Raw genomic sequence first — 17576 nt, forward strand, 5'->3', positions numbered from 1 at the left:
ATCCTGAGTTTCCATAATATTTTATGACTTTCCTCCGTTTTAGAGGTATAAAAAGTGCTGACTGATAATTGAATTGGTTCCCGCCCCTGAAGCGAAGGAATTTCGGATAATAGGGATTCAAATGCATTAAAATTTTACCTTTTTAAACTGGATCTTAATAGAATTGTCCATTAAATGAGGACTTTTTTTATTGAGGGGTGTCTTTTAAAGAGAATTTTTCCATTCCCTTATTAAACATCATACAATACAGTTCTCATACCGTATTTCTTGTTCCACTCCTAACTCATCTTACATTGGCCAAACTAAAAGACCGCATAACCCAGTGCTTCCAAACTGTCCAAACATTCCTATTTTTATTCTTACTCATTTGACTTCGACAATACTTCCCTTCTAGCTACGGTTCCTAACCATGACAAAGGACTGCTTTCCGAAAGCATTTATATACAATTAGAGTCTTTCGTTGTTAATCTCAAAACTGAAATACACAACCTATTCCCAAATAGTCAATTAATTAACACACCCATAATTTTTGTTTTTTTACAACTTCTTACTATATTACTGATCCTAGGCCTTTTTCTACGGTCACATTTCGTGTACAAGTCATATTCATTTGCAATTATTTAACCCGAATATATGTTTCTACAATTTTCTGACCTTTTTTTCCGATAGATTCCTATTTCACAACTTTTGTGTAATTTTACTCTTTAATTTCATCTCATTCCTGCAGATCTAACGTATTTTCTTGTTTTTTTGCCCGCTCTCTACCGGTGAAGGTAAAGTTCAACCAGTTCTTCTCCCTTGTTCTTTCCTATTTTCAAAACCATTTTTTCCAGACACTCTATATTTTGATTTTAGATTAACTTAAAAAAAAATTGTTTACTTATCTATATAACTTTCCCATTGTATTAGAGATAACAGTTCCCATTGGATTAGAGATAACAATGTCTATCTTATCTTGTTAAATTGTGTGAAGTTTACATTTTATTTTCTTCTTTTTTCAACAATTGTTCATCTATCTTCACCCTGTCTACCTATGTTCATCTGTTTCATCTCTACACATCCCATACCTCATTAATTTCACCAAGTTCACCTGCCTGCATCTATCTTTCATATTTCTACATTCTCACCTTTGCAAGTACTCACCCTTTCTTCATACATATCTTTCTGTATCTATAGCACACATTATAATATCAATAGTTATTAACTAGTATCACTATTAATTAAAACTTTTTTTAAAATTTATTTATTGATATTTTCAACAGTATAAAAAATACAACAAGTAAATTTGATCATAACGACATAATGATACATGATGTAGAGAAACTACCCAGTAGTAGAACTCTAAAAACAGTTTACAATATAAGGTCACGAGGCCATTTTCTTTTCAGGCGCCTCGGAGGATTGCCAGGAATGGAAGAGGAAGCAAGGTTAGAAACTAGGGGGTTTGGGTGGTTAGGGAGTTTATAGTGGAAAGAATAATATGGTCGGTTACATAAGGAACATTTAGATCTTTATGGATGGTTTTATTAGTAACAAAATAAGGAGCATTGAGGATTTAACGAAGGATTTTAGATTGTAAAGATTGGAATTAAAACTAATAGTCACTAATCATCACTAATAAACCACAGATCTCTGTAGGTTAATTTTATTTTGTAAATTCTATAAACAATCATTATCTTTTAAATTTCATTTATTTTCTCATTAAATTTTTCTTTTATTGTTTTAGTACTTTTTTATCTATCAAAGAAGTTTTTTTTTCTGTTTTATCAAGCATTTTATCGTTTATTATTTTTCTGTAGTTTCTTTATCTTTTATATTTTCTACTATTTTATATCTTCGTTATTATTTATTTTTATATTAAATATTGTTTAACTTTATTCTTTATATATATTTTTTCAATTTCTTGAGACTGGTAATTATTTATCAAATAAATCAACATTGTATCCTTGTATAGTCTCAACACTTTTTATTCCATCAATAGTCCAACGTTTCGGCCATTTCGGCCATCCTCAAAGACAATCTAAATATTTAACAGCTTATATTATATATTCATTTCTAACATTTATAACAACAACATTATCACTAATAATATAACATACCTTCAATATAAATTCTCACCTCACATCAAAATTTAAAAATTATTTTGCAGGCTATTCTGCCCAGGTCATTAATTATAAGTTAAATTATAAAAAGTCAATTATTTACAACATAATTTTGATAACACCATAATTTTTTTAATCATTTATTTATTGTTATTTACAACTGTATAACATATATACAACAAGTAAATTTGCTGTAGTGACATGATACAAACATGTGGAGAATCTACCCATTGATAGAACTCCAATAATTTTTCTAGAACAGAAGATCCCGAAACCATCTTCTTTTCAGACGCTTAGGAGGATTATTAAGTAATGAAGGAGAAACCAGGTTAGAAACAAGTGAATTTGGTTGGTTGGGAAGTTTTACAAGGAAGGAATGGTATCTGGCTTTGACCAAAGTAAGGAGCGTTAAGGATTTTGGACTGTAAGGATTGGATTCGGGAGGAATTTGATGATTTAGTGGAGCCCCAAAGCTCAACTCCGTATGTCCAGATAGGCCTTATAATAGTCATGTAGATCAGTCTTTTGTAATGGATTGGCAATTTAGACCGTTTGTCTAGTAAATGTTGCAATTGACGAGTAGTTTCCTGTCTTTTCAGTCTTGTATGTGGATTCCATGTCAGTCGTTTGTCCAGATATGTACTAAGTAACGGATCTGTTCGACAGGAATAAGTGAGGTATTATTAAAGGATACTGTTGGACAAGAGGTCATTGGTTTACGACGAAGGGTAAATGTGATTTGGTGGGATTTACACCATAATTTTACATAAAGAAAACAATATATTCAAAAGAAAAATACTTGAGTCAATTTATATATCAGATAACATAAATTATAAAGTTAATTTTAAAACAGATACAAGGAATTTAAACCAACATTATGCAGAGATTTTAAGCAAAATAAATTTCTGAAATTTTGTTACTATTTAGAATTAATTTTAATATGAATTTTGCTAATTGGAATAAATACAAATTGAGACCAAAATGCATTTTAAATTGAATTAAAAACAAGGCCGAACTGAGTGAGTGGAAGGTTATAAATAGTTTGTTTATATGGTAGTGATAGTGTGGATTAATTGAAAATTAAAAGTTTTAAATATTTATGAATTTTAGAAAATAGGTAACTAAATATAAGCTTAGAAAAGCTTATTAATAATAAAAATGACTCTCTAATAATTGACTTTTTATAGGGTGTGTTTGAATTATAATTAATGACCTGGGCAGAATAGCCTGCAAAACATTTTTAAATTTTGATGTGAGGTGAGAATTTATATTGAAGGTATGTTATATTGTTAGTGATAATTTTTTTGTTATAAGTGTTACAAATTAATATAAAATATAAGCTGTTAAATATTTAGATTGTCCTTGAGGATGGCCGAAATGGCCGAAACGTTGGACTGTTGATGGAATAAAAAGTGTTGGGAATATACAAGGATACAATTTTGATTTATTTAATAAATTTATTCTTTATTTTTATATTCAATATTGTTTAACTTTATTCTTTATTTTTATATTAAATATTATATAACTTCATTCTTAATTTTTATCAACCATATAATAGTGCATAATAGTCCAGTCGTCACATACGGTGGAGAAATTTTGACCCTGAGCAATAAAAGCATTAACCTGCTAGACAGGTTTGAAAGAGTAATTCTGAGGAGAATATTAGGGCCCGTATGCGTGTATGGTAATTGGCGAAGAGGGAAAACTGTTTTGGCTCTACAAGGAATGTAGCATCTCCGCGTACATAAGGATACAGAGGCTTAAATGGCTTGGCCATGCAATGAGGATGAGTGAGGAAAGAGTGGCTTATAAACTGTACAGTTACGTTCCGGATGGTGTGCGTCAACGTGGTAGGCCGAAGGGCCGAAGGAGGGATGCTTTAGGGCGGGATCTGCGACAATTAAGGATCCCAGTTACCCTTACAGAAGATAGAGAAAGATGGTAGGCGGCCGTTGAGCAGGCCAAGGGCAGCTTCATGCTCTTGTGCCAGTAAAAGAAGAAGAAGTTGAAGAAGCATGTTCACATTTTCCTTTATTTCTCCCTCTCACTCTCTCTTTCACCTATTATTCTATATCTACCTTTTTTTCATCTATTTTCAATATATTTATAAATCTTTTTATTTCAATTTATCTTTTCATCCTCTATGAACACAATATATAAAAATTCAAATTAATTATCCGTAGAATATTATTATGGGCATAGTGAAAGGGTGTGAATAGGATAACCAGGATATGGCCATGTATTGATAGATAGATATTATTATTCATATATAATTTTCTTCATTGTATCATATATTTCATTTTTTCTTTCATACAATTCATTATGTTGATTCGAATTGTTTTTTCATTATTTTAAACACTACTTCTGTATCTTAGCTTATACATGTCTTCTTACATCAATAATATTATAATTAATATTCAAATTTTTTTGTCTATTATTTTATTTTTATGTTTCTCAAAGTGATGGTTGCTATCTCTTTTTTGTTGTTTAGCCCTAATAAAGACCTGAAATTAAAGTCGAAACATACAAATAAGTATTTTTTTTTAATTTGATCATAGCATCTCCCCCCCCCCCCGACCGTTTTCTGCACATATTAATCTACAGTCAACTTCCCACACCTCATCAAAGAGAATTTTCGCCATATAATTAAAAGCTACTCTGCAACGCAGGGGTAATAAACCCGCACAAACGTTGGGTAATGCGTGTACTTTATACCCAGCCCCGTGTCACGTTAGAGCAACAGTGTTAATAATAGAATATAATTTATTAAATAACAAATTTATACAAAGGGAAATACTGGACTAATTTATACATTTTATAAAAAATACACAAACGATTTTCTCAAGAACACGTATTTAATCAAGATATGGGTTTAAGCTTTTCATCTAATTTATTCTCAACTAAATAATAAAATATACATTGTCAACTCGAATATAAAAATAATGTCCCGGGAATTTAATGTTTTAGTATATATATATATATATATATATATATATATAAAACAAAAAAAAAAACGGACGGCCCCTCCCCGTTCCAATAATCCACTAGCGTAAGCCAACCAAGTTACAACCTTCATTGGACCCCTCACCTAACCTTATAATGCCAAAAGGATTCCAAGATATCCTTCACACCCAGCTATACATATAGCCTACCTCCTATATGTACGTACCAAATACCCACTAACATCATTACAGGAGGGTATGAAAAAAGAAAAAAATATTAATTTATAATCCTTAAATTTCTTTCTTGAGGCTGGCAATCTTTCACCAAATAACCCAAAAACACCATCCAAATTATAGTCTCAAAACATTTACCTCATCTACACGTCCAACGCTTCGGCCAATTCGGCCATCTTCAGGGACAATCTATTACAAAAAGTTTCCATTATTTGTATGATCCTACAATCAATTCAATTATTTAACATTATTATATATAATTTACCTTACCTTAATTTACTATGAGACATATCATTTAACCATTTTAAAAAAAAACTCCATACAGGCTATTCTGCCCAGGTCAAAACATTTACATCTATGAACAACATTAAAACCATTATGTAAACTTATTTTTTGTTAATCAGTATATCTCACATTTGTTTAATTACCTAATATGTCAAAAATACATTAAAAATCACAGTCAAATTATTTCTCTTTTACCACTCTTTATACACTTTTATTACAACCTCACTTGTAACCTACCTTTACTCAGTTCAAGCATTTAAAAAATTGTTTATCATAATTACATTTTTGTCACTATTTTCTCTTTATTACATTAGTAAAATTCCTATCAAGGCTAACTGTAATTATCCATATATAAATTATCCTATATTATTTATAAGTTAATCTTACTTAATATCTCTGCATAATGTTGATTTAAATTCCTCGTATCTGTTTTGAAGTTTACTGTGTAATCAATATTTTCAGATATGTAAATGGATTCCAGTATTTTCCTTTTGTATGTATTATTCTCTTTATGTAAAATGAGTGTATTTTCAAAATCAAAAATATGTTGGTTTTTGGTAGATGAGGTAAATGTTTTGAGACTATAATTTGGATGGTGTTTTTGGGTTAAAAAAATTAATGTTTTTGTTATTAGAAACAATAACGTCTGCTTTAGTAAAAAAAGAATCTTGATTATTGTTTATGAGCGAAGTGTAGCCTGGAGCAGTTTGCTCAGGTTGGGAGATAAACGTCTATTCTTTCTTAATATTTCATCTGTTTTGTTTATACCTTTGTCCTACCAAAGGGTTAACCCTTTGATCTTGTTATTGCCGCTCGTTTATGTTACTCCCTCCTTTCCCTTTCGCCTATACTCAATTCAGTTTAGCTCTGGCCTCCTCGCAACGGTAAGACAGCATTTCTCTAACCAGTACACTCCTAACATGACATTTTCATCCCTCATTTCCCTCACCTGGACACCTCCTGTGTTTCTTATTTTAAATCATTAACCGAGGCAAGATCTCAAATTTTTTATGAAATCTGGATTTTTCAGCCCCTGATGAAAAGGCTAAAATTTACAATTTAAATTTCACATTGCATTGAAAGTAATCTTAGAGATTTTTGTCATCATTATTTATCAATTATATACAAAAATATTACAAATTATATACCATGAGATAAATGCTCATGAAACACCTCTTAGGGGACAAAAAGTAGGAACTCCTGCCTGGTTAAGGTTTTTATTAAAAGTATCTGTTGTGGGTACCGTACTAAAAGAAAAACAATAACGTATACATATCTGAACATATTGGGTTGTAAAATAAGTTCGTAGCGTTTTTTACTGACGATTTCAATACAAACTTCAAATTCTGTAAATTCAAATATGTAAAATCAATTATATATGAAACCTTTTGATCTATTAGACTATTCCATATTTCAGGTATTTTTTTAATTCCGGCCTCCCAGAACTTCTCAGATTTTTGCGCAATAAACCCCACTCTGTGATTACACTGTAATATCATTTAATTATGTTTTACATTTCAATTTCTTACTTCACAGTGGTTTTAAAGCCATTTCCACTAACTTTACAAAATAAATAATTAAAGGTTGTCTTTTAGAAATATTATAACTTTTCATTTAATTTCTTTTCGTATAAGGATAAACGAATTCCCGGCAATCTTAGCGGAGCTGAGAGAGTGGCTTGTTTCCAGCTAGTAACAGGACATGATCTGCTCCAAAAACACCTCCATCGAATTGGCATCGTAGATTCCACGAAATATCCTCTATGCAACATGGAAGACATGGATGGAGATCATCTTTTAGCGTGTATTGGTCTAGAAGATGTTGAGCAGGATGTGGACCAACTAAGAGGAAGAATAAGATTCTATTGGACTGCGAGAGGGAAAATGGCGTAATAGCCAGTCTGTGGAGTAGGAGAAAAAAAATTAATTTTTTGACTGAATAGATTTAGATTTTATATCTGAGAAAAAAATAACAGATGTAATTATCCTAAAAGAAAAAAAACATTTAATTGTATGTTAATTGAATTTACTGGAAATGTGCTTAGCACCATTCTGAATTAAGTCATAATATTTTTGTAGCTGAATTTTTGTATGGTTTTTTTTTTTTAATTTCTGACTGTATAATAACTTTTCAAGTACTTACATTAGTGTTTGAATTTTTAAAAACACATCGCCTTCTTTATAAATTATAACTCCTCTTCGATTTTTATTTTTTTTTTATTTTTATTATTTTTTTTATTTTTTATTTATATCTTTTTTTTTTTACTTTTATCATGCCATAGGCGTTGATGACCAGAGGGTTTTTACGCCTTTAAGCAACAATCAACAACTTTTCAAGTTTCAAGATGTCATATGTGATATTTCTTTTTTATTCAGTCCTTATTCTGCATTTTTTTCCATCAATATTGAAAAATTTTAACCCATATCTTAAATTCACAAAAATACAAATAAATTAACTATATCTAAACTGTATTCCTTAAATAATTATGTGGAGAAATTGATAATAATTTTCCGATATTGTATGACACCATCTTGCATTATACGACAGCATACGGTCGTCAATACGACCCTGGAGAGAATAGATGTAGGACATAAGGGCTTGAATCACGGCCTCTTTGAATTTCGTAATTTTTAGCCAGTCGTGAAAATTCAATTCAGATTAAAATTTCACAATTGAAATATTTATTGAGAAGTAATCAAACATATATATATATTTCAATGAAATTTAATTAGAGTTTTAAATTTCTTATATATTTTTTCATCTAAAGACCTTGTTAATCCTAAATGCTTTTCTATTTACTTGTTTCACATTATTATAATTAGTTATTTTTTAATTCTAAATCAAAAAGGCAAAGTTTAAATAAATTTTATATTAGTTCAAATAAACTGGTGTGATTCTCAAAGTATTGATTTTCTCAATTTAAGAATATAAGTTGTTTCAGCTAATAAACATTTATAATGAGGTGAAGATAATTGACCGTAGAGATATAAGAGAAGAAGATAGTCGGGGGGGAGGGGTGCGGTCAGCAAAAAACAAAAAACAAATAAACAAAAGAATTATTTATTTATGCCGACGTTTCGACCTAATTTTCAGGTTTGGTAAGAAATACTGCCTTGTCCATAGTGATTGATCAACTAGTTAATATTTACATTTCATTGTTATGTATATTTCCAAATCTGTTATGAGTCTATAATTTATTTTCTATTCTTTTCTCTCTGAATGGTAGTTGTTGTCATTTTGATTTTATAGCCCTGATGAAGACCTGAAAATTAGGTCGAAACGTAAATAGTTCTCCTGTTTATTTGTGTTTTTTCAACTGACTGCAACACCCAACCATCTTTTCCTCTTCAAAACACCTAAATTTTGTATAGTGGACCTATTATTAAAAAAAAAAAAAGGAAAAAACTCTCTCATATTTTAAAGTTTTCTTTTGAAATAGATTTTTTTTTTTTAAGAATTCATTTTTTACATTACTGTTTTATCTTGTTATTCAATGAATGAAAAAAAAAATCATCCATTAATAAAGAATAAAGTTTTTATTATAAACCTACTAAACTTGTTTTGTATTTTTTATATGAGAGAAATCGAATTTTTTCATGTAGAAGAACCCAAACCGTAAAAAAATTTTCTGAATATTTTTCGCTAGTGTCATCACGATACTCTTACAATTCGAGCTTTAGATATTTGTTATGTATCATTGAAGGAGCTGCTCGTTTTTAACTACGGCTAAGTCCAGTTGATCACAAAGCCCAGAAACTCTAAGGATTATTTTTTAAATAATTTATCCAAAGTTTGGACAAAGATTATTATATTTTTAAATATGTAAAATAAATAATTTTTTATTCAATTTTGTCCCTTTTTGTAACAAAGAGAAAAAGATATCAGCTTGACCACTTTTAATACTTAATATATGATAATTATTAGAATACTGTCGCGTTATTTTATATTTTTAGTATCAAATTCTGAATCATTTTTAAATATTTTACGAGAACTGTAAAATTTGGTTGTTGTAAGATCTAGATAAAAGAAAAAATAATTTATCTATTTTTTAAAAAAATTTTCATCCAAATTTCGGACACATATTATTTTATTTTTAAATAAGAAAATTAAATAATTTAGTATTCAATTTTGTGCCTTCATTTTATATTATTGCTTTTTGGATCCTTAACGAATTATCTTCGAATACTATGAGTACTATAAGCTTCGGTTGTACCTAGATCTAGATGAAGTAGCTAGTTCATATTTTACAAAATAAAAATGATAATTATAACGTTTTTAAATATGTAAAATTAGTTATTTTTTTTTTCATTTTGTTTTTTTTTTATTTATTACTTAAGGCTTTTGAATAGTTATTCTTTGTTTTTTAAACATATGTTTTGACAAGTGAAAAGAATGAATATATTAATTTTGTTTTAGAGCAGTTATGATTTTTTTTTAAATTCTCAGCAATACATTTGTATTTCTATGTTAGTTAAAACGAGGTTTGACTGAGTTTAAAGCTAGGGAAGCAAAGATGCAACTGAACACAAATGCAGTCTCTACTTAAGAGTAATTTAATCCAATATCACTGTCTTAAAAGTCTTACAGTAGTTCAGTTGTTTAGGTTAATATCAGCCTTTAAATAATTATTTATTATGTGTTGAAATATATTTTCTGACATCTGGAATAAAAACGGTAAATATCTTTTGTGTTATAGGATTCATATTTTGTGGAATTTTCAGTTAGTGAATTTTGACTGATATATGAGTTATACGAGGTATGGACGATTATTGTTTTTTTGAAATATATATATATTTTCTGACATTTGAAATTGATTAGGAGTATTTATGTTGTTTTATAGCAGTTTTTTTATTAAGTAGATTTTGAATGCAACATGTATAGAAACAAATTTGAATTCTTACCTGAGGTAGAGCACATATGAAAGAGAAGACCCAGGCTATGAGTAGCATGACCTTGCCACGTCGCCTCGCGTCGTTCACACGTAGCGGATGCAGAATCGCGAAGTACCGATCTACGGAAACACAGACCAGGACATTGGAAGAAAGATACAACCCGAACGCCCGAAGGAACAACAGGAATTTACATGCAATGTTCCCTGCTAACCACTGTATCGTGATACGCCACCCGATCTCCAAAGGAATCATGATGAATGTAACACACAGATCGGCCACGCTCAAGTGAGTGATCATCAGTGATATCCTGCTTTTCCTGTGTCTTCCTCGTACGAGGGTTATGAAGACGGTGAGGTTCCCGATCGCGGCGATGACGAAGAGGATGCTGTAGACTATGATGACGACAAGGTGGTTGTTGTTGAAGACGAGATCTTTTGGAAGCTCGGGTATCGTCGTGTTGTTGGCGGCGCCGAACAGGGTGAGGTTGTCGAAGCACATCTTCGGGCGTCCGCCGCGCGACTTAGAGACACCGCTGGCCCCACGCATGCTCGCCCCTCCATTCACCACCTCCAGCACCTGTTGCTCGCACTCAACTGCTTCCTCTGATAACCGGACAGTTCTAAGTTAAAGCTTATTAATAAACTAAGCAAAGCTATGATTTGTATAAATTGACTACTAAAAAAAATAAACAGACGTTACTTCTCTAGAAAGCTTTTTTTTTTTTTTATTATGAAAAATCTTTATAACTAATTCTATTCACACGTATCAATTCATATGATAATGAGTATACACTTTGTGTTACTTATCCCTTAAGATTGCTCATCCAACTAACCTTTAGTCCTCTATGGACGTTATCGGTGATGTTTGTTGTGGCTATAGTAGTTATGAAAGTGCTAGGATGTCCTTTTTATTTCCATGATAACGTTTGAAGTTTGTCCTCATTCGTTACAGTTGGCATGTGAATTATGACATATAAAGGAGCTTTTGTAATTATCCTAAATGTTTTCATCATTAAGAATTGGAGAAAAAAATCACCCATTTCAAGAGCAGTTCAGCAACATGGAAGTTAATCAGCAAGGGCAGCGAGGTGGTGTGAGGAGTAGTCTTTGGGAACTGGAGACTAAAAAAGGACAGTGATCTGGAATAGAGTTTCACAAGCGAAAAAGAAAAGACTCTGAAGAAGTAATACACAACAGCTTCAAATAATCCTCTTTATTTTGATAAAAGAAGCCAGCACAAGAAAGCATTTCGTTATTCGGTCAAATATCAGTCTAAAGTAGTGTACATTGTCTACCTATGCAATCTAGATATTATGGAAAACTGGAGGCACTCTCCATGTTGAAGAGTGAAAATGGTGTGATGCGATTTTGTTGGGTTTATCAAAGTTTAAACCAGTCATGTCATCGAAATTTGCCACATACATTAAACTTTTAAAAAACCTGTCTAGGTGAGGATAGGAGAAAATTCCAATAAATTAAATTCCGAGGAAGTTTTCCGAACAGGTGCACAGAAAAAATATAACTTGAAATATTATTTTAAACTTTAATATTTTAATTTTAAGTGTATATATATTAATTTTTAGACACGTTTATTTGCTTCTCGGATTTTAAAGATCCCATTTCATTTTAAAGGTCACATTTCCATAACTTAAAAGGTTCGTAATAGGATAGCAGTTTAAACATCTGTTCAAAGGTTCAACAACGCATTTTCAGCCCTTGGATAAAATTGCATTTAGCATTAAAAAACATAAAAAGGGTATAATAACCTAGATGTTGATCGCTCTGTATAAAAATCTAATCTAATCTAATCTACGGCAGTTGCGTAAGTTAATACACACTATTGTTATTAATAGTATTTAACTATTATTATAAACAATCTTCAACGACTATTGTTATTAACTATATAGTTGTTCCTAAGAACATACAGCCTATTGAGATGGACCTAACTGAAAGCTATAGAATCAGAGGAAATTATCGATATATAGAATATATTATATATAGAATTCTTTGTCCTTGAATCCGCTTGACCAACTGATATGTCTACTTTATCAATAGTGAATGCAAGAAGTGGTCAAGTTATCATTCAACGTAATGTCTAAGGCCTGTCATACACGTGGCTTGATGAGAAACTGCGTAGTAGGGATAAAGGCCGGTTCTGGGCCAGGGCAATGAGCCTTTTTGGACTTTGGACCCTAGCCTCGACCCTACCTTAACCAATCACGTGACCCTGGACTTTGGATCCTAGCCTCAAACCAGCCTTATCCTCTGGTCACGTGACCTTGGACTTTGAACCCTAGCCTTGAACCTACCTTATCCACTGGTCACGTGACCTATGGGGGGATTCGCATTTAAATTTTTACATCGACCTACCCTTAACCACTCACGTGGTCGGTCACGTGATCATTAGGCAGCCAACCAGAGGCTAGTATTTGATCACATGACCCCCTGGTGGGGGATTTAAATTCAAATTTAGTTCAACATAACCACTCACATGATCATTAGGCCACTCTTTCCTTTAAGTCACTGGTCTGTATACTTCGTCAAATTAGTCCGATCGGATGCGAAGTGCGAAATGATCCTGTTCATTTATTTACAGGTATTTGTTATTTGCGAACGAGTGCGAAAAAGAGAGTGACAAGTGGACTGTGAAATGGTAATTTATAAGAAACGCCAATAATATATTAATAAAGTCCTCTTTCAACTGAAAGAATTAGTGCAGAATAGAAGAATTGGTGTTTATCGTCAATTTGAAGATCATACCGCAAACGAGAAAATATATCGTTTCATTTAGCGTAATTGTGATTCACCCACATTTTCCGTCTTCGTCGATATCGTCTATGGATTACTCAAATTATTACATGGATGAATCAAAGGTAATAATTCCAAAACGAAAAAGTCTTCATCAGAAAACCGTTCCGAAGAACCATCTCGTCTATTAGGAATACCGAGGGAATGGACGATAGAAATTCGCACGATTCCGTACGAGCGGCGTTGGCACGAATTCGTTGCTTCGTAATTCGCAGCCTCCCATTCCCAATGGACGATAGACCAAACACATTTGAGCAGAAGTGATTTTCCGACAAAACCCCTTGACGGGATCATACCTACTTCTGTCTCTCTACCTCTTCTGATAAGACATTTCAATGAGCATAATCTCCACTTCCTTAAAAATGTATTGGTTCTCCTACTCCAAATTTTAAGATACCCAAGTAGATTAATGCTCTTTCTGCCCCTATTTCTCACAAACATAAAATTTGATTAGACAAATTTGTCCCTTACCAGTCTGACAGTCCTAGTCCTCTCTTATGTACTTATATGTAGCCTTAAGGACCAGAAAGGGCAGAGCATTCTTAACGCTTAAGATAGGAAGGAACTTCAGCTTAGTTCTTCCTGGTTCGTAAGAAGTTAGTTTCAATGCTCATCTTACATTGTATTTTAGAGGATTAAGCGAATAATGGATAATGTTATGCTATATCCTTTTCTAAACAGAAAATCCAAATTAAAACCAGCAACTACTGTTCTTATTTTTAAAACAAATCTCAGGCCAAGAAAAAGAAAGGAAAAAAATTACTATCTTTTCAAAATAAAGTCTTCAGAATCGCAAAGGATGCTCCTTGGTTTGTAAGAAATAGCCAATTGCATCGGGAATAGCAAATGGAGAATTACATAAAAAAATGATTCATGAAGTTACCCCTCCCAGTTACATACAGTTAAAGAAGCAATGATCTACAACCTGGGAAACCCAACCTGAACCCGAAGACTGAAGCCCAGGCTGCCGCAGGACATCCTGTAATAAATTATATAGTTAGTAATTCTATTATTGACATAACTTCTATTATATTTATTTTCTCTGTCCTTTTTTTGAATTAACATTTTTTCCCCATTAGAGGGCAATTTTTTGTATTTTTAAGTCAACGAATGTTGTTATTTCTGTTATTAACTTATTAACTTTTCTCTCTTATCAAGGATTATCTTTTTATATATTTATTTTATAATAATTTTTTTCTAATTATAACATTCGATCTACTTAGGGGTGTCTTTTGTACGAGATTATACCCCCATAATCAACTGTTAAAAAAAAATAATGTAACAGTTATATCAACCACGTAAGACCCTCTAGGCCAATCTGGTAATAAATAAAAAATAAAAGTGAATAATGTTGGAATATGCCTATTATGCATATAACAAAGTCTAAATATTTATAGTGAAAGTAGACAGTGATAAAAATATTTACATTAAACTATTTGTTGTGAAATTCTACGGCGGTCGTAAAAAACTATATAAGGAGATAAGCTTAAGAGTTCACGGCAGGAGGTTTTGTTTAAACTCTATAATAATTTCTCCTAAATTTTTTCTTCGAATAATCCTTTCAATGAATTCATCATTCCTGTCCTTTTTTACGAATTACAAATTCAACCTCGGCCCTTTCTTGTCACTTTCATTTAAATCCCTTTTTATTTTGATTAAATTCTTCATAAGGTAGGTAAATATTCTTTTTTGAGTGACGGTATTGCAACGGGAAATTTTGATTGAAATATTTAGCATTAGTAAGTATGGAAAATTCAAGAATACACATTGAAATTCATACAGCTGTCCCCTTCCCAAAATCATTATGCAGATTTTGGATTGCATACTGAATGATTTATTTTGATACTGATTTGCGTAAATTTTCCTAAATATTATTTATCTACCTAAAAATTAATTTATTTTTATTATTGCTACGGCCAACGTGGGAAGGTTAGAGTAAGTTGTTAGTGTTCGTATTGTATACTAAAATAAAGAATTAATTTATTCTCATAAGCATAATGATTGTATTGAACATTCATTTTTTAAAAATTATAAATATTTGTGTTTCTAATGTAATGTATTCAAATTACAAGGTTAATTAATATTTTTTAACTCACATATCCACTATAAGAAACATGTGTTTTTTTTATATTTATTCAAATACAGATTTACTTAACCTAATTGTAAAATTAAAAGAACAATCTTAACTAATAAAGGCCCTATTCTAACTTATCCTAATTATATCTATGTACTTATTACTAACTTATAATCTAACCTACAATTAAAATACCTACATACAATTGATATCTATGTCCAAAGGTTTAGTACTTGCACTCAGCTGGTCGTGGCAGAGAGAGAGAAAGATCACTTCTCAATACACAGTGTTTAAACATAACTCAGCTCACAGAGAAACCAAACAATACACTAGCTTTACATCAATGTCCATTCATTAAAAAAAACAACCGACGACAGAACATATGATTTTGCTCTCTTTCTCTGCCCGATTCCTCCCGCGCATGCGCTGCCATCACCAATTCTTCTGTCTCGTCTATGACACTAATATTCTTTATTTGCATTATAGATTATATTATTATAATACAATAAAATTTAATATTCCTAATTTACATCTCAAAAACCCTAAATATGTGTTTTTATAACCTCAAAAAAATAAAAATGTTTTGTACAAATTTTTCATATGAATATTTTTTAAATTAATGACAATATATATAAATATTACTTTTCATAATGATTGTGATGTTTAACATTGTAAAATTTCGTGATACTAAGGAGAGAAGTATCCAGTAGTTGCAGGAGTGATAGGACATTTAATTTTAGACGAGAAGATCCTTTACCAAGCTCCTCTTCAGTCTGTAGCCCAGTGAGTAATATATTTTACCTTAGCAGCCTTGTCACTGCAACCGAGCCGGTTACGGATTAGAACATCGGCTTTTCATTTCACAGAGGTCTCGCAGAATGAAAATTTGACTCCCCAACATGGTCACCTGTAGAAAACCCACTCCCCTGTATGTCAGAAATCATCATTCAAGGGGTAATAAAAAAGTCCTCTACGTGGACATGATTGTAGTCCGCTATGACATTAATAAGAATGTTGGGATCTCTTTGTTATCATTCATGTAATCGTTTTTAGTTGTTATGTATCAGAGTTGGGCAAATATTATTCGAATGACGAGGGACGAATACATTTTTATTCGTGCATTTTCTACTCGAATAATCAATTATTCGTACAAAAACATATGATTAACAATCCGAATACTTTTTTCATTCATCATTATTTTACACGAATAATCAATTATTCGTACCATCCGAATACTTTTTCATTTGTTATTATTTTACACGAATAATCAATTATTCGTACAAAAACATATGATTAACAATCCGAATACTTTTTTCATTCATCATTATTTTACACGAATAATCAATTATTCGTACAAAAACATATGATTAGCCATCCGAATACTTTTTCATTTGTTATTATTTTACACGAATAATCAATTATTCCTACAAAAAACATATGATTAACAATCCAAATACTTTTTTATTCGTCATTATTTTACACGAATAATCAATTATTCCTTCAAAAACATATGATTAACCATCCGAATACTTTTTTATTTCTCCATTTTATAGAAAAATAATCTCTTATTCGAAAAAATTAAATGATTAACCATCCGAATAGGTTTGTATTCGTCTAAAGACGATATTTTTTGTCTTACTACTATACATAGATATTGTTTAAGTAATGTGCCCCCTAACTTCTGAATGCCATTTAGTGGCAAAGATATGCGGTAGGAAGTCTGGGCAGCCATCTTGGTCCCCAAAACAAAGGGGTTAGTACCAGAAAAGAAGCCATCGTGACCTGGACATGAGAAGAAGAGTACAGAACTCTTCAAGAAGGTCTCTTCTCATAATGATGAGGGAGTAAATCCTTCGACTCAGGCGAAGGAGGCGGCGGCGGCAGGAGGATGAGAAGAGAGAACCCTCCTTCCATAATCACATTCACATCAGAACCAGCCATCAAGCTCCATATAATCAACCAAGTAAAGTGTAATACCTTCATCAATTAATGTAATAAAACCATATTTACAACTAACCAACTAACATACATTTTAATCATTTTGCTCAAACTCTACAGCTAATTGTGTCAGAAAACTTTAAAGAGAATAGATGTTATTTCATTTTAAAACCATTATGTCCAGTTATTTAAATACAGTCCACTCCATCAATACCAGTAAATTATCAGTAATTCCTTTATTTAAACCAGCTTACCAATATAATAATTAATTTGGGTAATATTCCCCAATTTTACTCCGGGGA

The sequence above is a fragment of the Halyomorpha halys genome, unplaced genomic scaffold (genome assembly GCF_000696795.3).
Source record: "Halyomorpha halys isolate HHAL.00 unplaced genomic scaffold, Hhal_1.1 Scaffold11.1, whole genome shotgun sequence".
NCBI lineage: Eukaryota > Metazoa > Arthropoda > Insecta > Hemiptera > Pentatomidae > Halyomorpha > Halyomorpha halys.